Source organism: Lepisosteus oculatus, chromosome 6, assembly GCF_040954835.1.
Source record: "Lepisosteus oculatus isolate fLepOcu1 chromosome 6, fLepOcu1.hap2, whole genome shotgun sequence".
NCBI classification, from domain to species: Eukaryota; Metazoa; Chordata; class Actinopteri; order Semionotiformes; family Lepisosteidae; genus Lepisosteus; species Lepisosteus oculatus.
Window position 1 is genome coordinate 3,836,444 of NC_090701.1, and position 26,236 is coordinate 3,862,679.

General features: G+C 38.8%; 1 protein-coding gene and 1 long non-coding RNA gene across 3 annotated transcripts in view; one reads left to right on the forward strand and one right to left on the reverse strand.

Moving 5' to 3' along the window:
• Positions 1-540, reverse strand: part of ofcc1 (orofacial cleft 1 candidate 1) — a 106,941-nt gene extending 106,401 nt beyond the window's left edge. The window contains exon 1 of the mRNA XM_069190880.1: positions 448-540. The gene's annotated coding sequence lies outside the window, so the exon portion shown is untranslated. The remainder of the gene's footprint in view (positions 1-447) is intronic.
• Positions 130-24,910, forward strand: LOC107078314 (uncharacterized). Of its 2 annotated transcripts, none has more exons than XR_011189848.1 (5): positions 130-222; positions 1,565-1,685; positions 21,725-21,797; positions 22,227-22,553; positions 23,045-24,910. It is a non-coding gene; the product is annotated as an uncharacterized lncRNA (long non-coding RNA). The 2 variants fall into 2 exon arrangements; XR_001479250.2 differs by having other exon boundaries at positions 22,477-22,553.
• The last annotated feature ends 1,326 nt before the right edge of the window (positions 24,911-26,236 follow it).

Genomic DNA, 26,236 nt, shown 5'->3' on the forward strand with positions numbered 1-26,236 from the left:
CGTATCCAAGAAAGCCCTTTCTGTTAAGTGCCACTAGCAGTGCTGGTAAACCTAAAACAAACACAGCGATAAGTTGACATGTTATGAAAGCTCACCTTACAGCCTGCTGGTAGACCACAGACATGAGGCGAATGAATAAATAGAAAAGCAGACGGACGACGATCACTTATTTAAGCGCTTCCTAAATTGAGTTTCGGATATAACTCTACATCTTGGACAAAAGTAAAGAAAGTCTTCGGGGATAAAAGTCTTTGCCTCAACTATTAAATTAATCATAACGCTTACAGTGCGCATGGAGTGCAATCCTTATAAACGGGATTGTGTAAAGCAAGCAAAGCGAAAGATACGTTTTTCTCTAGAAAAGCATGAAACAGGAGATGCGTTTGTGATATTTTTTTTCGAATTGGTATCTGTTTCTTCGTAATTTACTTGCACACACTACATTACCTGAAACTCTTTGTAACGCGCAAGGCGAAATTGGATCCCCTGTACCAAACTGGCCAGGTAACAGTGACGCTATTTCCGGTCAGTGGGCTGTACCTCCACATAGGTGAGCAGAAGCGCAAGTGCCCCTTCCGTTCGCGTGCCTTACAAGGCGCGCTGAAAATGCCAGCTGTGTATGCATGTAAATATTAAACATTATTAAATTTAAAAACCAGACTTTTGAACCTTCCTAATCACATTGTATTTTCCAAAATTTACTTGAATAAAGGCTTGGTGACACGTATATTTCTTTTAAGAGCACTGCTTTGCGTGAGGAGACTTTTCCAAGTCCTATATGCCTACTGCCTTAAAGAAAATAATCTAACTTGTATGTTTTTTTCGTGCTGTCTACATTTAAGTACATAACGGCAGTGGTGCTTGCATAAACTTAACGTTGAATATGTTCCAGTATTCTGCCTTAAATAGAACTCTTCCAATAGAGATGGCTCATATTGCTCTCCCGAAAAGAAAGTAACAGTGAAATTAGAGACAGCCTTATTTTTTCAATTTTTCAAAAGGCTTTATCCTGAAATTGCCTGAAAGGATTATTTTTATAATAAAATCAAATGTTTCAGAACACATTAGTGTAATGCATGATAATTTATTTCAATTAAGTGACTTCAATTAATTGGCCAATTCACGACTCAGACGTTTCATTTTCCTATCAGCTGTGCAGCAAAGGATAGTACAAAATGTATGTAAAATGTTGTACAGTTTTATAAAGGTATATTCAAAAGTGTTGTATAGTGTTGTGTGTAAGAATAATAAGTATATTGAGCATGTTGTAGTTGTGATAGCAACAGAGTTTAAAAATGCAATAAAGTACATTTACTTTAAAAACATTTGAGAACTTATAAAAACATAAATCCATTTTTGTTTTTGTGTTACTTCAGGGTGTGGAACCTTCAAGGCATTATCTGTCTGTTAAATGCAGAAAACGTACCACATTTGTGCATCATCTGGTTGTAGGTTATGCTGATGAGTTTAAAGATAAGATTACAGGTCTGGTGCCATTTTCAATATATCTACCAGATGGCATCATTGCTTGTATTTTTAAAGTATTCTTTTATTATTTATGCAGATCCCAACGAGGTGAGACAGCTTTTCAAAGTGATTTTCACTACTGTATTTACAGAAAGTGACTTCATGGAAAATGGGGCTTTGTTTCTTACAACATCAATTAGAATAATAAAGCCACTATGGTAAGTCATCATACAGTTTTGTAAACATTCATTATGCAGTTTGACAATTTTTATAAAGGTTTCTCATACATTATTTAAGAGGATTTCTTTAAAGATACTTCACACAAAACAGACCTGAGGAACTCTACAGCTGTTGTGAAGAATAGGTGCAGAATACAGTCAGTATTTTAATCACAAAGGATACAAGGAATGCTTTATGCTTAGCTAGGAGCAAACGTGACTACCCAAACATGTTTATTGATTATGAAGAAAGTAGGCTACTTATGGCCTTTTCAACTGCTGAAAGAGGTTGCTTACTGCGAACTCTGTAGATTTATTTTCCGGTGACAGCTTTTATATCAAGAAACCCAAACTATGGTGACAGACATTTGAGAGGAAGAACAAAATATTTTGATATTGCTGTCTTTTACCACTCTTATTCAGAGCTCTTTTGATCACCTTCAACATAAAGGGAAAAGGCCATCCAGCAAAACGAGTGTCCCTTGAATCCCGAAGCGCCATGAACAATTATTTGCAGCTTCTGGATTGATGTGTATGCAAAGACACTACAATCAAGTCATTAAATAAACTGTCGTATTCAATAGGCGATACTCAAAGCGAAACACGGGACGTTATAGTCAATGATGCGATAGTGCAGTTGAAGAAGAAATGCTGTTTTGTCGCAAATCAACAAGTAAAACCAAAGAATCTCGGCTGCTGAAACGTTGTATTTTTTTATTTCTTCTTTTCAGAGGGGAATTAACGTTTACTTTCCTCTGTAGGCAACACACACTGACACAGCTCCCCACTGGAACACAGGAAAAGCTAGTACCCAGTATGAAACCCTTCATGCTCCCCACTTGTGACACACTTAGTAGGTTCCAATACTCACTTTCTCGGTTCCATACATTTTCAGTTTCGACTGCTTGCCTTATTCGCTTATTTGGATGATTGCCTTTTTTAAAATCAGGTCACAAAACACTATTAAAAAAAATAATTCATCAGTTCTATTAGAATACCTTTACCAGGTGCTCTTAACAGTCTGGATAAGGTTCATTAGTCTCTTTCCAAGGTCTTGCCTCCAGTTTTTAAATGATTAAATATACATTTCCAGTGCTGGCCCTAGCTGGGGCAATTAATTTTCAACGTAGACCTGATAGTAGTTAATGGTGTTATTCTACCTAATTAACCTGGAAAGGAAGCACCAGAGTTGTAACATCCTTCATCTGAATGTTTGTCACACCGTGGAATATGGGTAATATTAATTTATATTAATAGTATTAATTACCATAAAGAATTCTCTAATAACAAAGGAAAACACAACAAAAGAGCAAAACAGCAACTTTAATGGGGTTTTCAGCAAAAGAAAAATAATACATTTTATCACATTGGTCCATATTAGTAAAAATATTAGTTAACTTTTTACTGCTGTGCCAAATGACAATTGTTTTACTTTATGGGAAACAAAGAAATTTACATATCTTTCATGATACTATTTTAAGAGATGCTAAAATGTATATATTTTACACTTATGCTTTGGGAAATGTTAGGAGATTGCTTTTTCTGGTTAAAAAAACATGTGGTAAAATTAACGCAGCTTAAAAGTTTTATGAATGTGCCCTGCTGTGTGGTGGAGAGGTCCTACTGAGAATAACTTACACCTTTTTTAATTGCCTTAGGCGTTTGTCCAGGTACTACCACATTTCAATTATAATAAAAGTTCATCTTCCTCATGTGAATACTTGTGAAGAACTAAACAGCTTACAAAAAGAAGGTAAATGTATGAATATGAGATAAGAAACTGCTCTGAAGCATCATGTGGCTTTTTGCTCTCTCAGTATGTGATTCATAACATTTTGTCTCTTTATCTGAAAGATGATTGCCTCATCTTTAACAAACAGAAATGAATGTGAAAAAAGCCACAAAGTTGGGAATCACCGGTGCCTGTGAGGTAAAGGAAGATTTGGTATCCGAAAAGACTAATTATTGAAGATTTTAGGACTTTGAGTTTCTGGTTTTCTCTGGAAAAGCTCAACACAGTGTATTACAGAGCTACATTTGTGTCAGCTTTCCCATTTAGTGAAGCAGCTTCAACTTATTAACACTGCAGAGTGCGAGGGAATCAATATGCTTCATTGGGCAATGTGTCATTTGTTAATCGGGTATTGATGAGAATATTGACATGCAGCTAATTAATCTCAAACTCAGCTCCAGCTTTCATATGTTTCCTTAATTATGTTCTTCATCTTAGTCCTCTGACATTGGCACACAGTCGCCTTATCGTAGACAGTGAATGAGGTTAGCTGTCAGAGTTATTTTTTTCAGCGTTCTAATGCTTTGGCAGTGAATTGGTTTTAGTCGTAAAGAGGAATGAAAGCAAATTTTTTTTATTTGCACTCACATTTAATGTATCGATGTGGATCAGAGCTGCCAGAAACTTCTGAGGAAACATAAAAGTAAAGTCTCTAAATCTGGTACTCACATATCACATTTTTTACACATTTGATAAAGTATTACTTGCTGTCAGGATGAATTTGAATCACCCTGTTCATAACGCCCAGTTTGGATTTCCTGTTTGTTTTTTCCCCAGTAATATACAGTACACATCTGCAGAATGCAGGGTTTAGGAAATGGTGCATCTCTTCACAATTTCTTATTAATTAGGAAGAAATCAAGGAAAGACGTCTATGTTTTATTTTTCTCTTTTATTCTTTCCACAAAATCAATAAGAACAAAATCAAGAAAAATCTATTTTAAAATATAAATTGGTGGGATTATAATGAAGCTCTGCAATATATTAAACAATTTGCACCTATTTTATGGGACACACCCCAGACCTGGTGAATCTATTCCGCTAGCTCGGTCATCAGGTCTGACCAAAGAGGGGAATTACATATCACCTCAATAGTGACCGGGGCATTAAGAAAGTTGAAAAGTCAATGTCCTGTCACTAAAAATGTGTATGCTCCCCCAGGTGTTCAGGAGTATCCCCAGATTATTTTAAAATCACGTTGTCAACCTTTTCCAATATACCAGCTTGCTAAGTGATGTTCAAAATGTAACAGATACAGTAAGTTATTTGCAGATGGAGTCCTGAAGCTGGGAAACACTAGTTCAAGAACACCCTTCATCTGTGTATTACCAGATCAGGATTGTCAGATCTGAGCAAGGAGTTAAGTCAGATTGACATTTTCAACACTTTGGCAGACAGGCCAGTTTCAGAAGTACAACAGATACTGTAGCAATGCCATTTTACAGGACGACATCTTCAGGGTTAGGGTCTGAGGTCCTTCGTGCTACCGTGAGACCTTTTGCTTGTGTAACAGGCCAAAGTTATTTTGGCTGAAGGTTAGCGGTGTTATAAAATGGGTTGTCCAGTGGGTTCTCCTGACTTGAAACCTGTTGAGCACGTGTGTTCTTAAGGTTGAAAGTCATCCAGTGGGACTGGTTCTGACTAAAGAGTGAAACGCAAAGCAGAAGACACAAGTGGAACTAAGAACAGGAACAGTAAACACTTCTTTCTGCAAAGCATTGTACCACATAAGAACAGAAGAAACTACCCAGCCGTGTTGTTGAAGCTGATAGCCTGGCTTCTTTCAAGAAATGGGTGAATGAGATCCTTGGATCAATTAATTACCAAATTAAAAACAAAAAGGGCTGGATAGACCAACAGATCTGGTCTTATTCGCCTACTAATTTTCCAAACTATTTTGCTGGGAGGGTACTTAACTTTCTCTTGCTTCTTGTATCATTTGTAGGTCTGCGGGTCCATTGCAGTTGTCCAAACATTTAATTTAATTAACTTAATGTGAAAATCAATCTTTAAAATAAAGAGTATGGAATATAATACTAGTTTATCCTATAATATTCCAATACATTCAACTTCTTGAACATATCAATGCTTTGCAAAAGACAGATTGAAAAGAAAAGTTTCCTTTTTTAAATAACTAATATATTTTGTTGACAAAAATACTACCTAAAAATACAACAAAAAATTACAACCTAAAAAACTGAGGGAAGATGTTTTCAATTAATATAAATGGAATAGTTAAAAAATCATACAGATATGGATACTAAGTGTTTATACCTTTAGGTGCCAGTTGATACTTCTAAATCTCCCCTTATGTGGCATTTTCAAGATAAAGGATTTTGATCTGCGATTGTGTTCAGTAGGAAATCAGCAGAAACATAAAGTCTTCTAGTCTGGGTTCACGTGGCACATACAGTAGATTACTTCCTGCTCAGATTTAGAGCTAAGGGATTATATCATACACAGCCTACGCGCCATTAGCAGTAACAGCAAGCACGCACAATTGCACAATCGAAGGGCAAGAAAAAAAATCTCAATTTATTAATTATAATTAGGCAAATCCAAACCCTCTTTCATTCTTCCCTTGCAGTTGTGTCGCTTCATTATGGAGAAGTTTAATAGCAACATAAGGATAAATTGTATAAACAATTTAGCTGTAACTGCGTGAAGCCTGACTGTACATTACTCATTAACAAGATGTGGGCTGCAGCAATTACAATGTTTTCTCCTAATGTCCCAATTTATTGAGAAACAGTGGCACCCTCCCTTTCTTTCACACCCCAGAAGCTGACAGACAATAACAGCTTTAGGATTTGCAAGGAGCGGGACTGTGCTGGCTGCATGCTTCCAGCTTAATCGATAAAAGTGCACATTAGCTCTCCGGCTTGCAGGCAGGAGCTCCTGAAGGTCAGAAGTGCCACAGGCATCCCTATAGGGTGCGGAAATCATTCCCCAAACTGTGAAGCAAAACAGAACAACTTTGCAGTTTTGATTATTGTTTATAGATACAGCAAGCCAAGAATTAAAGTATAGCCTTGGGGCAGCGTAATTATTTACAGCTGAAGACTCATATCATTATCAGCGTGCTCCTAATTGCTTGAAGTAATATCAATGTTAGTTGATTAAACAAGTTTTTGATAACATGCATGGAAAATGTTTTCTTTCTGCATATGGGGTGACAGATTTGAAGGGTAAGGGTGTAATTTGGTTCGTCTTTTTGATTTTGCAAGTGCTCTGACTCTGTACTTATTCGAATTACACACACATATATATATGCAACAATTTATATATACTTACACATTCTACTGCATATATTATGCAACAAAAGATTAAAATGCAATTTAACAAAAGACCAAGTTGTGAAAATGTTTTACAGTGTAATTTTTTTAAATGCGGACTAACCGATAAGCCTACGTTTACAAGTGAAGAAATATTTGCAAACATTGGACTATGCAAAAAAACACCATTATGGCTTGTATTTCAGCTCTCTTTCAGAGAATGAGTGAGGTATGACCTAGAGGTATTGCCTTTGCATGAATAGATCCCTCACGTGGTGTTCATATTAAGCCATTTGTAGCAGATGTTCAGTAATATTTTCAAAGGTTTAAATCAGGTGTGTTCAAGTCCTGGCCCAGGTGGTCCAGTTTAAAGCTACAATACCTTATGAGCTGGAATAGGTCATTAAATTGGTCCAATTAGGCCTATAGTGAGCTGATTTAGGTCATTAAAAGCAAAGTTGGAACTGGTCATTCCTGGCTTAAACATACTGTATATCTATACTTTCAGTAAAACACAATATACCGATCCAACCAGTTAACCACTGATACAAACCTGGTCCTGCATTTTCCAAGGCTATACTGTACATAAACTGAAATAGAACTGGGGAATAAGGATGAATTTAAAATGCAAAGTGGGAGACAAAAAGAATAGGTATGCCAGGGATACTTAACTTGCACCTTGATACATAACCTAACCTGCAGCCCCTCCGATCCAGCCTGCTAATTATTTAATTGATGAGTAGCAGGGTCGGTATCTCAATTAAAGAGCTAATTTAGAGGCGTTACAGTTTTTCATTGGGGTGGACTTGGAGGAGGGGTTTCCCTGTTGTTTGTGAAAGAGTTTTCTTCACTGACTTGCAAAGTCTGATAAATAACATTTGTTAAACTATACTGATCTGTTAGTGGTGACTCTTCTCCTTATATTCATCTTGCAAGTGGTAGGTAAAAAGTTCAAGTGAACAAATTCATTTCAGATGCACAGTGCCAATATCAGAGCCTGCAACTCTGTTAGAGACCTTTTTTACATGGACAGGAAATGACAAGGTAGAACATTTGAACAATCATTTGTCTACACCGCATATACTTCTGGGTAGTCATAAGGGGTCATATTATGACAACAACTTGTTTCTGTGCATTAATACTATCCTGGGTGAAGGAGGTGGAATTGAATCCTTTAAAATAATCGCACTTAACACCTTTACTTTGTGTAAAGCCTAAATGAAAAAGTAGTATACTAAGATGCAATATGTTTTGGTAAACAATGATGGCTTATACCAAATGCCAGAATTTCATTATAAGACTCAAAAAGTTTAAGTTACTTTTTGAAGAAATTAAGAAATAGCTGTTATTTAAATGGATTAAATCGGACAAGATACTATTACCAAGTGTTAAAAATATGGAGGCATAACACTATATAAAAGTGCTATTTTTACCACAGAAGACTAAGAACAACTGTTTAAAAACAGAATTCCAACTGCATCCTTTATTTTTGGTCAGTTGTATGTCTGTCTTTGTTCTCTTTATTCCATAACCTTTTATATTTGTGTCGTTAACTCCTATCCAGAGTTATAATTCCAGGGTTGCAATGTGTTCAAAGAGATTAACACAGGGGAAAAAAGCATGAACATTTAAAGGTTCAGTTATTCTAAAATAATTTTTCAACTGTTGCAGTGGAAATTGCAGTTTTGTAATCATATGTCAAAATTAACCATCAAAGTAAGATCAAATATCGCATATCTACCCATGGTCTACAGACCCTTTCCAATTTTGTGGTGAGCATGTGTCCAGGGTGAGGAATAGTGGCGGTTTCAGGAAAGGAGAGTTATTCCATGTGATGTTGAGAAGCCCCAACATACTGTAGCTTTTGGGAAACAGTTTCCCTGCACTAATGAAGAAAAAGGTGGAACTAAGTCTACTGAGCATGAGATGTTTAATATGCGTAGAGAAGAAAGAAATAAGGCTGTTAGAGAATTTTCTGCTTTCTTTGAACATATCATGCCTGCTACATGTGATAAAAGAACTAATGTGAACCCCAAAGATTATGTCTACGAGGCAGAGAAGAAGGAAACCATCTTGGGCTCAAGATAAAAATTGTGCAAGGAAGTGGAATGATTCTTAAAAGGGCAATGCAAGTGATTATTAAAAATGGGCCTTGGGTCATCATTAGGGCATGATCTTCTGAAAAAGGGAGACCATTTGGAGAACATCTTGTGAACCAACACGGTCCATCTTGCATGTCACAGTAAGTTTTTTGATGAGAGATTATTGCCTGTTGACAGGCAGTGATTCTGAGTCTTTATTAGCGGGCTGTGTGCTTATAAAGTGCTCTAGGAAACAAGCAATTGGAGGACTGTAGAAATCAAACGTAACGCTAAAAATATACATATAAATTTCTTAATATGTTCACTTTGGGGAAATAGTGATGTCAGTATTTAATGTGTATGCCCTTCCTGTTAGGTCAAATGCCCTTGGCTTCAGTTTGCAGTGCTTGACTGACTGAGAAAGATATTACCAGATGGTAATGCCTACTTCGTTGGGTCTTAATACTTAAATAGTGACTCATTAATTCTGCTGTGCTTTTTTGTAGGCATTTAACTGGCTTGAGAACTTTACAATTTGCAGTTTCATTTACTGTATGGGTGCATTCAAGTTATTCTTTGCCAGGAGAAAAGGTTTGTTTGTTTTTTTTTCATTTGCAGAAGTCTTTAAAAGAGAAATCACAACTATTTACCAACAGATGCATGTAATGGACCAGCAGGATGTGCAGTTTAGTTCTTTCTGTGCAGAGTATGACAGTTCAGATCAGATCTGTTTACTTGAATCCCATAGAATCAACAGCTTGGAAAAACAGTTCAGGTGGGTAGCTGCGTCAGCATGCGTAGGCTGCAAAGGAACAAGTAATAGGTTTATTCCATGCTGAAAAGAGAAGAAAGGAAACACAACGTTTCGGCTGTGGAGCCTTCTTCGGGTGTAAGAAATGTAGGGCAGTCACCAAACATAATAGTATGGAAAAACAAAAGCCAGGAGAAAGGAGGAGGTGGGAGAAGGGGAGAGGCTGAGTGGCTCAGATAATTAGCTTATTACGATTATAAGGCTGTTGTCGAAGTCTTCATCAAGGGTCATCAGACCCGTGGAATCATGATTATAAAAACGTTAAGAGAAATGTCATCGTCACTTATTAAACAGGTGATTTGTAAAATTAAATAATTTATTTTCTGGATCTGAGTACTCTACAATACTCAAAGAAAATGCTGGACATTTACAGCTCAGCATGTGAAAATGAACACATTAATACAGATTAGGTTGTGTAAGAAGAGCTAAGTTCATCATTTCACATTCTTTCATTTGCATTCATCAGATTCTTCAAAAAAACGTGATCCCAGGGTAACTATACAGGATCAGGCAGTCAATATGAAGCCTTGTAATAGATAACCCATGACATTTATTAATCAAATCTACAGTAATTGAGTTATGGTCAAGCGTTCCTCAATCTACATCACTTGGTTGTAGTGAAGCTAAAGTGTCCTGCAATAGTACTACATCAGATTGAAAATATGGACTATTTTTCTTATTAGGAACTGTTTTTGGTGAATACATTTTCATTTTACTATTTTATGTTTTGGTTTGATTTAGTGTGAAAGATAATTAGATGTGTGTGGGAAAACATCACTCTAGCATGGAGTTGTTTCTCAAAAGATACAGACCGCATACAGTTACAGGATATGGTTTAATTTGTACAAATGGATCTGAATTCCTGATTTCCTTGCAGATCATGGCAGATGAAAACTTTGTTTACCATAACATGAATGGCGTGATGACTAATGGCTAGGTATTTGCTTAACAGGGGGAAAAATTCTGAATACATAGCAGAGAAGAAAAATGTTGATACAGTAAATGCATACTGCTGTCAGTATGAACCAGGTTAGTAAATTCTTATGGCACAAGCATTTTTCAGATAGCAGCTCAAGCATGACCTCTATGATCACAGCCCACTGTTTATGCATACACAAGAACAATGAAGTGACCTGGCAGTTGTTGGATATACATTCCTCAATCTTTCAGGCTATGCCATGCTTAAAATTGTGGTCAGCCCACATGGGAGGAACAGGATCCGTCAGGAGCTTGTTGCAGGGATAATAATTAAATTGTATGTGTTGCTGCTCTTGGAGCCTTTCGGGTCTAAGTGCAAGGCAGTTTAAAGCTGTGTGACATGGAGCATGCCAAAGTGAGAGGAGTTCTCTTAGTCAGATGATTTTGAGTGACTGAAAGGATACAGTGAGGCGGTGAGCTTGTAAATGTATTCTCTTTTGTCAAATCAGCCCAAAACCCTTTATTACTTTCCTTTCCAGTGAATGACTCTGTGCTTTCCTGCATCCATCACAGCACCAGGAGGCAGAAAACAAGATCCAGGAAAAAGCCACGTCTCTGTAAAAAAAAACGGGTAGATGGACAGATACGTAAAGCATTTTAAAAGAAAAACTCTTCCAAGTCAAATTGTCTTAAATACTAGCAGATTCTGATGCTTGTTCATTTTATGCATCTTTGAACGTGTGTGTGCTGATGTAAGAATTTAGGTTGAAGGCACTGTTAAGTAAGTCTAAATTAAGCAAGAACATGAGGAATGTGAGGATAATATGAAATATAGTTTTGTGAAAAATAAATAGCTAATTAGAGACTGTGTTTAGACAGCTTGCATTCCAATCAGGCTTTTAATGCCACACTCCCTAAAGCCCATTTTATTAATTTATCTCACAGCAACTATCAATAAACAGTGTAAGTAGGCTGTTAAGTGATATGTGCAAATAAATTATCCCTAAGTAACTAGAATGCACCTGTGTTGTTAAACAAAGTGCCACAAATTGCCATGAATTAAACCCTGAATTCCAGATAGAAATGCAAGAGGCCCTTTCTTGCCTCACTTTCTATAATTATGAAAGGAAAACAAGAGTGTGAGTTCCACAACTGCCTGAGGAATTCTGACCTGTCTTCACGTATGAAAGTGTAAGACTGACCACATGCAAAAGATGTTAGCGACCTGGATGTAACAATGTGCCGGCTTTTCTTCATTTCTTTCCTCTCCTCCACACTTTTCTTTTTCCTATTCCCCCGCTTCTTTTCTACTCCCGTTGTCCGCTTTGGTGTTTCTTGGATACATGTAGGATCATTTGTGTTTATGCAGGACAAAGCTTGATCATTTATTCCTGCTTCTGGCTGTGTGAGAAAACCGCATTTTCTCCAACAGTAAAAAAAAAGAGACACGTGCTGGGCCTTTCTGTTTCGCTTCTCTGATGTGCATTCAGAGTCAGAGAAGAGGCCGAGGTTGGCCCGCCGTCTGCCTTCCGATTCAGCAGGAGCTCTTCCCATGCAACGCATTTTCTGTCAACAGGAGGAGCAGGCCAAGGAGTTTCCTTGGGCACTGGGGCCGCTGGGAACGAGCTGAGCCCCAGTTTCTCTTACCCTGGATGCTCAAGCACCTCGTCGCGGAGGTACAAGGATCGGCAGGCTCTCCGGGCTCGCGGCTGCTGGCCGGACCGCCGTTAACCGTGAGCTTGCCCGCTCCTCTTCCGGCCCGTGAGCTCTCCCTGTGGGTGCCCACCACCCACATGACCAGGATGGGGGGGCTTCATTCCCGGCGAAGACCTCGGCAGCACCCCAGGTGTGGCGGGAAGAGCCCGTTTCAAGGTGGGGGGGGGTTTCCCTGGCTGGAGAGTCCAGCCGGAGTCAGAGCAGCGGAAAAAAACACAGGGAGGGGAGGCAGGCTGGAGGGGAAACTCGGCAGCGTCGGGTTTCCTGAAATCCGCTTATATCTCAGGCGGCTGCACGTTTCTCGCCTCCATTAATATCAGTGATTAAGGAATTAAGCACAGCTCGCGAAAAGGATAAAGCTGACACTAAACCAGTCGAGTTACATTATTCGCAGCAATGAGGAAGAAAAGACGCATTGTGTATGTGAAGAAAATACCTCATGAAACGTGAGGCCCAGCATGGGTGTTCTTCTTTACCATCTCAGGAAGTATTGATTGAATTGCTGGACGTTTTTTTATACAACTACATGACAATTACACTAATTGCACACGTCGAATCAGGCGAACAGTTGTTTTGGTATTTTCTGTAGTGCTCCTGTTTAATTAGGATTGTCAGTGAAATAAATACCTGGCTTTTAATGATAGACTGTGCTTCAGAGATTATCAGCCTCTTCATACAGTATGTCCATTTTCCACCAGTCACCCGCAACAACGACCAACAGCTTAAAGCTTCTGCAATCTTGTCCATCTATGGAGCAAAAAGAAAAGCTGCCTAACAAGTTTGATTTGGGAATAAAAGGTCTCCCTTCTCTTCTGAGGACCTAGTGTGCAGTTTCTGCAGGGTTTCTGCAGGGTTGGGAACCTCTGCAGTCGCTGACAGGTTGACATGATTCATTAAACTTGTGTCCCCTGCTGTGATGAAACAGTGATGAGCTTTATCAGTTGTGTTTTCTATGTAAGTTCCATCATAAGGTCAGTTTCTCACCTCCCTGTTCTGTTAGGCAGATGCGTTCTGATTCTTTACAAACGAAAAGGAAAGAAGTGAGTTGTGAGTTGTTGAAAAATAAGCTGCTGTCACTAACCTTGATGGTATACATCATAACAATACATAGAAATATTAAGGAAACTGAAACAAATGTGTAAAAATTTGCTTAAAAGGAAAATATTGATTCAGTAAGTTCCTGTATCCTGGAGCATAGTATTCCCATGCTATGCGATGGGGTTTTTGTATGTTTTTGACGCTGTGATTGTTCTTCTCAGCTTTAGTACCCCATAGGAAAAGCAACAGTCCCATCACTGCAAAGTTATCTTGGGAGGGCTGAACTAAATTTCCTCACACTAACAGGTGTGGTTAGTAAGGATTAAATCTAAATTTACAATGCATTCACCAGCTGCATTTTCCGAAACCCAGTATTTCCTGGCCGCTGTCCCTTGTGCAACTACAAGAATCCTCTAGCTACTATCACATGATGGGTTTCAAGTTTGTGGTTGCAATTCTGATTTATTCCTTTTGATTCTTGCATTCAGATTGTAATTGCAGTTTCCTCTTTTTGTAAATTGTTTTGCCTAAAAATAGAAAAATGGCTAAATATAGCCAGCAATTGTGAGGACAAAATGCGTATACATTTTGTCTTTCTTCAATGGATATTACGTGCTTCATTTTAAAAACAACTCCTAGCTTCCATTATTTCCCGTTTATTCAGTATTATCCAATAAAAATCTCAGGTTTCCTGTAAGGGTTGGTACCCGACCTTCATATCTGCACACTTTTAGGATCGTGTACTGTCTGCATGCTCCCTCACCTCACTAACACCTTGCAGGACAAACACTGAGCAAACCACCTGATTGCCCACTAATTAAACATGATGCTTAAAACACAAATATTGGTCAGACAGAATTATTTGGAGCTTAATATATAGGAACAGGAAAGAATTGTAACATTAACTTACGGAGAGAGAGAGACTTTTTAATATTCATTATTTTGATATATTGCTAATGGGGCCTGTTCTCTGATTCTAGCCTTCAGCAGGGAAACGTTCAGATACAATAGCTGTGTGGTTTTATTTAGCCCTACTTTAAGGGGGTCTGTGAGTGTCATAATGGGCAATGGCAGGCATTTAGTGCTAAACACTTCAGACCTTGTGCATTTGAATTCAAAAGCTATTTTACGTATCTTCTTTTATGGCTTTAATTTTCTCAGGTAGTATTTAAAAATATATGGATTTAAAAATGTATCAATTCCCCAGTTATTCATTTCTCACCATGTACATTTTTTTTTAATTTCCATATTCATATTTTTTTGAATGGAGTACTGAAGTGTTCCCTTTTGACTGACTGTGCAGAGGTGGTAGAAACCTATAGAAAATAAATACGTCGTTACAATTCCTGCCGAATTAGCAAGTGTTTGAAACAACAGCTGAACATTTGGGTAACGCCAAAGATTTTTCTGACGTGCCTGCTAGAATGTTAATCCATTTGCATCTATTTATAAAACCTTCCATAATGTCTACAAATGTGTAGTAGTGGTAAATTACTGAAACATTTGTTCAGGAGACGTTTCCAGTGATTTCTGGCTGGAACACAGATATACCAAAAAAAAAATCAATAAACCTTTTCAGCAGGCCGACCCACATACTGCACAAGTGCCATTATTTCATTATGTTCAGTTTGCAGCCTTGTCCAGAGAAGCTGCAGTGTGAGTTCGTACAAGTAAGCTGTGCCGCCTGACTTCACTGTCACTGATTACAAGTGACGCCGAGTTAATAAAAGAGCAAAGCTGACTGTCAGAGCAGATTAGTTTGTGTAAAAGACAAGACAAAGAAGATAGCAGTTGTTATTATTCATGGTCATTAACTGGGTTGAGATCAGGCTCTTAGTACCTTACCTGAGTAGTAAACATTCATGTGTTCAGAAATTATAGCTTTTTTAAGAGTCTCATTTCTGAGGTCAGGATGCAAGAACGTGTTTCTGAGCAGTCAAAGCTGGACAGAGTGAACAGCCTATCTTGATGTCTGTGCATTTTAGAATATTAAGAGAAAACGTGGCCTATTTAGGGGAAGAATTATGAAGATGATAATTAGTCATTGCAGTTGTACTAGTAATTTACCTCGTAATGTATCTTGGCCTTCACCCAGCTAAAATAAATAGTTTATCATGCTCAGGAAAGTTTAAGAGTCTTAGGTCTTGAAAGTCTTGAAAGGCTTTCTTAAGGCATGTCCACTATCTGTGTCAAATAAACAATGTATATTTCGTATCAGTGAGCTTCATTCACTTCTGCAAGTGTGCAGTGAGGAAGATTAAAAACTACTTAAAAACATTATTTCAAAAGAGAACAAATAGCTTCCTTTGTTTTCATGAGAGAATATTTCTTTCTTAATATGTGCCTGCTGTTGCAAGGTTGCTGCTGTTCTTGTCTTTAAAACTGTAATTATTGTCTCAGGCAGGTTAAAAGAAATTAGAAAGTCTCTTCCCGACCCTTGGAGTTTGGGTACATTCGGTGTCCTGCTGCAGGTCATTCTGTGGTTTCAGAATAGGCCCCAGTGGACATTTTTTAAAAATGCATGTTTCTTCTTACCTTAATATAAAGGATAATAAAGCCAAGGACAGAGTGTTTTCACAGAAGGGAAATTGTCATAGCACCAACTGCCTTCAGTCAATAAAACCGTCTATCACTAGGTACAAACACATCTAAAGCGCTCAAATACAGATGACAATACTTGATTTAGTTTTTAGAAGTACCAATAGTAGGATCAGTGCTAGTTCATTTGACACAAAAATGTACCACAGCTTCAGTGCAGCTTTTTGTATAATTTTTTTTCTTTGGATTTTTTTTTTTATTCGAGGGTGAGTTGTTATTGCAGCTCACTCTTTTAAAATTCAAACAATCACCAGTTGTTTTAAAATAATTATATATCAGTTCCATTGATGTATTTTTGTATTTTGTAAAGCCTCCCCTGGCAGGGAATACACCGAAGAGATGACTTCTGTAGTGTGCCGTGAGGTTCTGGGACTTCAGAGGGGACGTTTGTGAACATTCCTCCATTCAGAAGTCATTCAGTCCCTTTGGGTTCCATTACTGAGTTGCCACCAGAAGTTAGAGTCACAAATGTTCAATTGGATTGAGGTCTGGAGATTGAGATGACCAGTTGAGGACTTTTATTTTGTGTACATTCGTGTGTCGATTTGATAGATGTTTAGGATCATCGTTGTGGCCGGAAGAACCTGATTTCTGACTGAAAGGTCCTGGTACATGTTAGAGTTCATGACTTCCCTTATCGTGACAAGGGTTCTAGGTCCGGTAGATGCAAAATCTCCCAAATAATTGAGACCCCCCACAATCTTTCACAGTGGCTTTGACCATGATCAAAAGAATCAATTTTATTGTTTTTTTTACTCCAAAATTTCATTTCATCTGGCCATAAGACATTGTTTCAGTTGTCCTTCAGATGAAGTTTGGCAAATTTGAGTCACCTCTTGTTTCAAGGGAGACACATAACTCAATATGTATCTAATTCTGCTATGTGAAGTTTTTTGCTCCTATTTCAACTGGGGTGTGAATTAATTTGGAGGGCCTCATGTATAACTATCTTTGAATAGTTTCATTGAACTCAATAATTATTCCATACAGTTCTGCAAATTGTGGCTGTGTGGTAGCCCCAAACATTTAAAACAAAGCATGACAAGCACAATCTCTACGTATGTCAGCTTTTCTTTACTGAGCCTAAATAATGTTTCTGCTGCATCTCACTGCTAGATAGTTTTGACTTGTGTAATGACATGATGATGAAACAAAAAAAAGCATTCACATGCAGTTACAGCTGACTAAGTCACTTATTTTTTTTAAAAGCAAAAAAACTTCCTTTTATATAGTTTTGTTCCTTCCCCGGGTACTTGAGTCATGCATGTCAGATAGTTTGGAAAGCTATAAATTTTAAGACTTCCCTCAAATTTCCAATGCTTAAGTCAACAACCTAATATGGTTCATTAAAAATCTGAAATTTATTGGATTAAATGATTTATAAAAATCAGCTGTGTTTAGTAAAAAAATCATACCGGTAATTTGAACCATGCAAGTACTTTGTGTGCAAATATTGTAATTAGAAAAACATGCCACTCTTCTGCCAGTCGGACAATTGCTTGTAAAAAAACTGTGGTAAGGAAACTGAGTTCTAAATTCTGCCGGATTCATAAAAAGTAACAGACATTTATATTTTATTATTTCCAGTGGAAATAGTGTTTTTTTATCATAAAATTAAAAAACAGATGGTTGCACAGTAAAAACAGCCAGCATATTTTGTTTAAACATACATATATATATATTTATTTCAAGAACTGGCAAGTTAATGTCTTTTGAGTATTAAACTTCTATTGCAGAAGTATTATTGTCAGGAAGCACTTCTGATGATTTTTAATGTTCTAAAGTATTGAAAGTGAAAACATCCGCTGGCTTGATCCTGGCAATTTCTGTGAATGCATTTCTCTAAGAGAGAGGAAGCTCAGTTACACCTGCATTGAAGTTTTCCAGGTGAGCAGAAGATGAAAACTGGATAATAACACTAGTCTGGCTTCACCCTTCTTCATTCAAACCTGGACGGCAGTGGTTCAGAGAAATTCAAATACTTGTTTAAAAAAAAACAAAGCTGTTGAGACTTAAAATTATTCTGCAGTATTGAAATGACCAAAGGTTTTTTTTTGTTGTTGTTCTCACTGAGTTAGTCACTTAAAGAGCTGATACTTTGTAGTTTCATTATATGTAAGACGTCAATCTGGACTATGCAGTTGCTCAGCCTGATAACTGCAATTAGTAGCATGCAGCCCATTGGCTATATAGAATGTCTAAAAGAAGTTCAAAGACTCTTTCATGAAGATTTGTCACCTTTCAGAATATAGTCACCTTTCAGTCTGAATGTGTACACATTCCACATCTGTCATTTAAATGCCTGTTCTGCTTGCTTCTTCACATGTTTTCTTAAAAATGAAATTATATTTGTAGTACATGTATCACTCATACATATACATACATATACATACAATAGTACTAGTTGAGCTATTTGTCCTGCAGCATAAGAGGCACAACAGTGTTCTACAGAAAACGTATAGAGGTCAATGATGTTGAATAAGGGGGGCTTTATAGCTGAATTATGCAGCTTTTATAGTCTAATCTTTTGTTGTGGCAATTATAAGGGGAATATCCATTAACGTACTTGGTATATAGTCTTAAGTGTAGCATTTGAATGTAGACTTCTGCAAAGATATGATTAGACTTATATAAACACACCAGGAACTTAGATACAGCTCTGCTCGGGAAAAAGGAATCTTGTCACTGGCAATAAATTAAATAGAATTTACGCCTAATACTGTCAAATTGCATTCTCTAGACTTTGGACTCACTAGAAATGTTCAGGAGATTGTCTTATGATGCTAATTTTCAATTTTGTTTCTCAATCTGAGAAGGTTTGGCATCAATGTTGTGAGCTGAACTGACATGCATTGTATGGATACTCTTTAATGGATTAAAAGTGAGTTTCCTGTCTGAGTGAATCATCACTGTGCTTAATTTCATGCAAAGAAAAGGAATAGTCCATTTGAAAATAAAGAAAAGAAATAGACCATTTGCTTTTGAGGTACTGTGCAAGAGTAACATGTCTGGAGTAGGATCAAGAAAATGGATTGAGCCTCTGAAAACAAAACACAGAAAGGGAACTGAGCCTATAGCTTTAACTTAGTTCTTTTTTCTTGATGCAATGAATGTTTTTTTTGGCAATTTCTTGGAAACCAACATGATCCTTGGCAATGAATCTGATGAACTGCTTGAAACAAAACAGGGCATTAGCTACTCATCAGTGTTAATGTGTTATAGCTTCAAGAAAGATAGTTCTTTATTTTGTACATTTTTTTTATTTTCTATATCACAAATATAAAGAGAAGAGAACTATATTATAAAAACTCCAAGACATCTCAATCACACCCAGGTGCCCAAACCCACACAGTCAGTCACTCACACATATACCCCTCATGAATTAATAACAATGACATACCTATGAGCTTTCATTTGCAGTACAGGTAAATCTCCTGACTAGCAGGTGAGGATTAGTAAATCTTAATTTTGCCTTTTAGCGCTAGTGAAAGTCTTGGATTTGTGACAAAAAATGTTGGCTACTTTCTCTGTCTTTCTTTGTTTTTAAAGATGTTGCATACCATTGATATTATCTTCAAATTAATCAAACAAGGGTGTCATCAGCACAGGCACTGTTTTGTGAGTTAAATAAAGCTCTTGGCAACTTGGAATTGGAAAAAAAATACATCCCTTCATTTTTAGAAAACAACGCCTTTTCAACTGAAATGGGCAAAGGTTTAAAAGAGAGCTTAAAAATGCAGTTGGTGGCATTAAAACAGAAACAAAAGAGATGGTTACAGTGGAGAGGGGAGGAACTAAAAATGAAACTAGATCACAACTCCAAAAGCAGTTGTATCTAAGTGGCTACAGCTGTGTGTACTGTCCCCTATGACTACAGATTCTGTGTTTTAACATACAGAAAGCCACTAATAAAGAGTTTTTGGTAATATTTTTCTGAATATTTCTTGCGTTTTAAAAGTAAGATAGGAATTGAAGAGTCCTAATAAAGAACAATAATATGAATAATAAGGGGTTACATATGCATTATTGCCATATACTTGATATAGTACACAGCGTGACAAGGAAATGCACAGAAACATTAAAGAGAGAAGGAGAAAAGAGGAAAAGCAAACAATATAAATATCATGTTCCGAAACCGTTCCTCATAAAATGTTCAGACACACAGATGGTTGTGTTGCAGAAACATCTAGATTTTCTTAGCGAACAGAAGGTACAGAATAGTTTGAAGACATGGAGATTCGTGCTTGCTTGTTTTTGAAGCGCCAGACCTGTCATTCCTTTGTGTGATAGTGACTTCCAGGGGTTACAGTATTTGTCCCCCCCAGCCTACACTATTGGTATTTGCCCCTTTTTCTCACGAAATGTAAAAGCTTTGTCATTCAAATCATCCGAGAGTGTCCCAAACTGATAAAATCCACTCTGCATACTGTAGCTGCCTAGTGATTATATACTGTAACGCATACGGCCTCCATTGCTTGTGAGAGCTGGCTTACCAGCGCAGTGACGTCACCGCCCTTCCCTGTGGATAGCAGGGATCGCAGCCACCGGGCTGATGGGAGATTCCCCTTTGGCTCAAGAGGCTGGATCCCTGCTGAGTGCCGCCGGAGGCCCGGGTTCGAGCGTCCGACGGTGGGGGGTTGACCTGAGGTGGCAGCAGCAAGGGCGCGTACCCACATGAACCCCAGAGCGTTACAATACACTGGAATCTAAATCTAAACTTAAAATAAACAGCAGTATTTTTGTGGCTTCTTTATTTACAAATGTGTTTATTTACGTGTGTATGTCCGCTCCTGAGCTAGATAACCGAACAGCAGGCTAATAATGAAAGGATGCTGATTTAATGTAACCTGTTTGTTAATTGGTTTGAACCCTGGTCAGGTTTGCTCCAGCACCATGAACCCTTGAGGTACATTTCGAATAAAGGCATCCTGGGAACAGAGCAGGTAATTAATGCAAGCAGGCGACCTTAGCCGCGAGACAAGAGGTTACGAGTAGTCAGGGGTTGCTGTGTATTTGTACTCCCAGGAATGGACTGCGCAGGGTCTCTGTGTCCCCTAAGTCCTTCTTTCTCTCCTTTACACGTTCAGTACATTTTTTTTCTTCCATGGAAAAAAAAAAGGGTGGACTGACTACTACTGTATCCTGCTGCCAAACGCAGGGGTGTCCCATCAGCCCCCTGGCGCAGGGTGCTGATCTGTAGATAAAAGAGTCTCGTCAGCGGCAGGCAGAGCTCGGCGTGCCCCCGCAGCAAAGCGTGCAGCTCCTCTTGGCCTGCACCCCCCCCAGCTCCTCGAAGGCTGTGGGACTCCGGGGAGTTACGGTGGCTGCCTGACCCAGGACCCGAATTGTTGGGTTTCTTCCAAAGGTTTCCTGAATGAGAGGAGGTGTGCTACCCTGCACATTGTGTTCGCTAGATTATATATACAACAGCAACCTGCTGTATTCTCCACCACAGTTATTCCCTTGAAGGCAAAAGCAAAAAAAAACTCTCCCTTGCTCTCTTTCTGTGCTGTGGGAAGCCCAGGCTGTGTCCCACCTTGAGGCTGAATGGCAGCAGAAAGAATAAAAATAAGTCATTCATTTTATAGGCACCCTAAGCAGAGTTTGTGGCATGAGGGACATGAAATGCAAGTGAACTGTGAGTTAACTAAGCATGCATGTGATGTTTACAGATGTCACTGATGTTACTACTGTTTTCTTTTGTTATTATCACTGCTTTAGTCTCGTGTTTTAAAAATGTGAGGGCTGTTATGGTTAAAATGCTGCCACTGTTTGCTTATCGTAATGTAAATCTATCTGAATTGCCATAGCTGGGAGCAAGTGCAGGGAAGGAGCCAGACACACTGAAAACCTGGCTTCCTCACTGCTGGCCACTACCTTGAGGTGAGGAAATATTTCCTGAAGCTGTCAAGCGTAACTGACAACTGCCATTTAGTGTTAAAGTTACTTTCACATAATTGATGCCAGTCTAGATATCAAAGCACCAACCTCAGATATCGGCCCACAAACACTGTCTATAGTCAGACCCACGTCTCTGGGGGAACAATCCAACAGCACTTTTAAACCACAGACATTTCATCTGTGATGTGTATGTTCTTATTAAAAGCTGCTGAACTTCAGTGTTAAGCAAAGGTTCGGGAAACTGTTTTAAGTGTATAATTTAAAATAATTATTACTCAAGCCAAACTTAATATAAATAGATCAATGTGCAGATCAATATAAACTAGTGAGAAGAGTAGCATATTTTTTTCATAAAAATCACGTGCATTTGATATCTGTCAGAGCAATTGAAAAATCCAAAGTCTCTTACAGGCATTATGCTGACTTTTCAGAAGACAAAAAAACAAGGATATTTTGGGATTGAATAACGCAATAAATGTGGTAGGTATGCACAGCTTTGGCACAGAAATAACTGACATGATTATTATTAGTAGTAGCAGTAGCAGTAGCAGTTGTAGTAACATGGATAAAGGGTATTGATGACTGTAATCTCTGTCATGTTGCCATGTCGATCACATTTTAAAACCCATCTTCCACTTAATCTTTGCTTGAATTCGCTCAGTGCTGGAAACCTGTGGGATGCTGAGGCTCTGGGTGTAGGACAACCATATGGATGAGCCCAGGAAAAAAGGGTTTGAGGTCAGTTTCGTCAAGGAAATAAAGCTACTGTCCCTCTTGGCAGGAACTGTGACATCGGGCATCCAGCACGAAGCATCCCTCTCTCCATCTCACATCCACCCCTTCAAACTGGTTTAGCTAAGGAGGAACTCCCATGTGGACTTTCTTGTCGGAAACTGGAGATGCTAGGGCCAAGTGGGGTCACATTCTGTTCATCAGACCTGTCTATCCTTCTGTCTTGGAAAATCCAAGGACTTAGGTTATCGACCATCAGCTCTGCTGACTCCAACATCTTAGAACTCAGTGACTTCCCTGAATGTGTGGTCAACAAGGTGGTCTAGCTGCAGTCCATGTGACCCATACCGCATACGGCTTTTGTGCTTTGTTGCCTGAAGCCCATTTGCACTATCTCCTGAATATAGAGTGTGTTTCCGAAGCGGGGCTGTTTACATTACTGTTAAATGTGTACTTTGTTCTTGGCAACTTTTTTTTTTCTGCACGTTTCTTCACAGTTTCGCTTGCGCAGCAAGGAGACCTGAGTTGCTCAGGGAGATTGAGGGAGGGCAGATGCCACTCACCCACTCTACCCCACTCTTACCCACTCGCCCACTGAGCCGACGCACTGCAGGCACCACAGTGCACAGCGGGAGGGCTGGTTATGACTGGAGGAGTGGCGCGTCTCTCGCTGATGCCTGCAGAAGCCCAGGATGTCGCCAAACTTGGAGTTTGCTCTGTCGTTTCACAGCCACTAGCCTGTGTGAAGACTTGTAAATGTGTACTTTTGTGAAGGAAACTGCAACAAAAACATCAAATAGTCATATCGTATTCCTCTCGTTTGTGTTGCTTTTCAGGAGCATTGTAAGTGTTATATCTTCAAGTACTGACACAACTCTAGAATATACAGTACATATATATGAAGCTGGAGTAAAGCTGGAAAAACTGTCAAAATAGTTCACATAGCTATGGTGCGTTCACAACTGAAGAACCAGTGATTTAGTGTCTGAAATTCTGAATGAAACTACGCCTTTCTGCCAGAGCAGGGTGATGGAGTACCTCAGAGGAAGAATAGTGCTTTGCCCCGCTGGCTTGTGAAATGTGTGATTACAGTTTGTTATGTTTACCCTTAGATGAACCAAAGCCACTCACCCAGCGGCACGCTTGGAGTGAGACACAGGGTGGGAAGAAAGCAGGTGTTCCAACTGCTTCTCCAGCTGGGAGACTGGAGTCATGTTAGATCCAGGAGCCTTGCTGTTTAGTTATTTCTATTGCTGGATTTGAACCCGGACAGTAAAAGGAGACCGTTCATGAATGCTGGTTGACTCCTAATAGATTTTCTTATGTGCAACATGTCACTGTTTCCCCCCACGCTATTGTAATTTATCTATTATCAGTTGTTCAAGTTGTCATGGGTCACAAGCATGTAGGCTTTCCCGACAACCATCTCCAACTCTCACTGTGTTTATGCAGGATGGGTCTGTCCTGATATCAGATATCAGATTAAACCTAAGATTTTTACAGATGAGTCTTTAGTTCATCAAGGAAGAACAACAGATACGGATAAAAACAGTGACATTTCCATCTTATTAGTCCCTAAATCTTTTTCAAGGAAACAGAGTAATGTGTTTATTGAAACTTGGGCTTAGGTTTAATCGCATTGTGCTTTGTTTTGCATTCACTATTCTTGGAAGACGAGGGAAACACTGCTTCTTTCATCACACAATCAGCTTTTGCGTTTCTTGGTAATGTAAAATATGACTGATATAAAACGTGCTACTAAGCTTGGCTAGTTCTCAGGCCCACAGACTTGTTTATTTATGACATGATTTGAAGTGCTGACAGCTAGCAAGTCTTGCATTTGCTGTGGCAGTACAGCAATACTAAGATTGAAGATCGGTTTTTGCAATGTGGCTGCCTAGTTCTTTCTGAACGTTTTGTTATTGAGGTGCTGTTAGTTTGATGTTAATTCATAGGGAGGTGTTTTGAATATATTTTGACTTAATTTACTTTATGTTTCAGGTAACTCAGAATGTTTGCGTGAAAAGTTGTTCCATTAACAAGTAAAGTGAAATCGCAGAAATTAGTAATACAATCACAGCAAGTCAGGGAAATAAACTCCTCAGATCAAACTTTATCCCAAAACTAACAAGGAAATGTAAGCTACAAGCTTTTGATAGCCAACAATGGATCATAACCTCTGACCATGTTAATGCAATTGACAGGAATGACCAATCTCATTAAAATACATATAAATATAAAAGATAGGTATAATTTCACACTATGGGGTGGACATAAGCATAACATACCAAGATATAATTTACAATATAATACTGATACATTTCATCCACACATAGAAGATTGTCAGTTGGTATATCTTCAGTTTAAGACATTGCTGTCAATGTACTGAGTTACTGAATAAATATGACAACATGAATTTGCAACATGGTCTGTCTGTTTGAATTTGAATTGTTAACTTATTCATGCACCAAAAGGCTGGGAACTACCTACTTACTTACAATTCCATCTGATATCCAAGTATCGGATCAGAAAGGAACAAAGCCAACAAAGATGTACAGCACTGTCAGCCCCTGAAAGCTGCCAGGATCTTACTATGACAAACTGCAGGGCTGTCTAACAAGGGCATGTGGTGTTGATGGCCACTGTAACATATCCAGGCACAGGGAGTTCGAGGGATGCAGTGGATTGCCCATCCCTGATAAACCATCTGAAGTTAACATCAGCCCCGGGATCACAACTGCCTGGTTTGGGATTCTCAGTTTTAATGAAGCCGCTGCATCTACTGTACGATGAAAGAGCTCATTTGATTGGCATCAGAAACATGTTGTCGGTCTGCTGCGGTCCCTCAAGCTGATTCTCCATTCTCATTCTGAGCAATGCAAAGTGCCTGTCAGCCTGCGAGTGCAATGGCACGAGCTGTGGCAGGAGCTGCAGGACAGCGCTGATTCATCCTTTGGCCAAGGTGCTGATCAGAAGAGGTCCGGCTCTCTCCGTAACGCCACTGATTTTATCTTCATGCTAACTGTTACTCGAAACCGTAAACCAACCTCTGCCACCGCTGATAGTGTTGGAAGTGTACTTTTAAAAAAGGTTGTGATATGTATTTAGGTTTGGTGGACAATCCGTATGAGAGACATACGGCATAGTGTCTGGCAAAGCTGGGGTAGAGTTCTGTCTGTCTCAGAAAGTAGTGGCCACAAGGTATAAAAAAAAGTAAGGAATCAATCCTAAATCAGTAAAGTAACGAAGGGTGAGCTAGCCACGGTCAGGAAGCAGGGCTGCTGCCCACTTCTTTGTTTCAGTTCCATCGCTCCTTCTCTTCTCTTCCACAGTTCTCTGGTCAGAGACGCCAAGGGCCGGATGTCCTTCAGAGTGAGTTCGCAGCTGCAAAGCGTGAAATTGAAGGTGAAAAGAGCGGTACCTTTTGCCTTCCGGATCAGAGAGAGAGAGGGGTTGCAGAGCCAGTAAGGTGTTCGTGTTTCCTTTCTCTGTGGCAAATCGCATGTGGCTCGTTGGGTGGGATACTGTACATAATAAGGGGATTTCCTGTTATATCCCACTTTACCAAAATTGTGACGCAGCAGTTCAAACAACAGGAAAACTGCTCCAATGTATGATTTGCAGTTTCATTCCTTTTTTACTTTAAAGCTTCTAACTTGTTCTCCTTAACATGACGAAACTTCATCTTG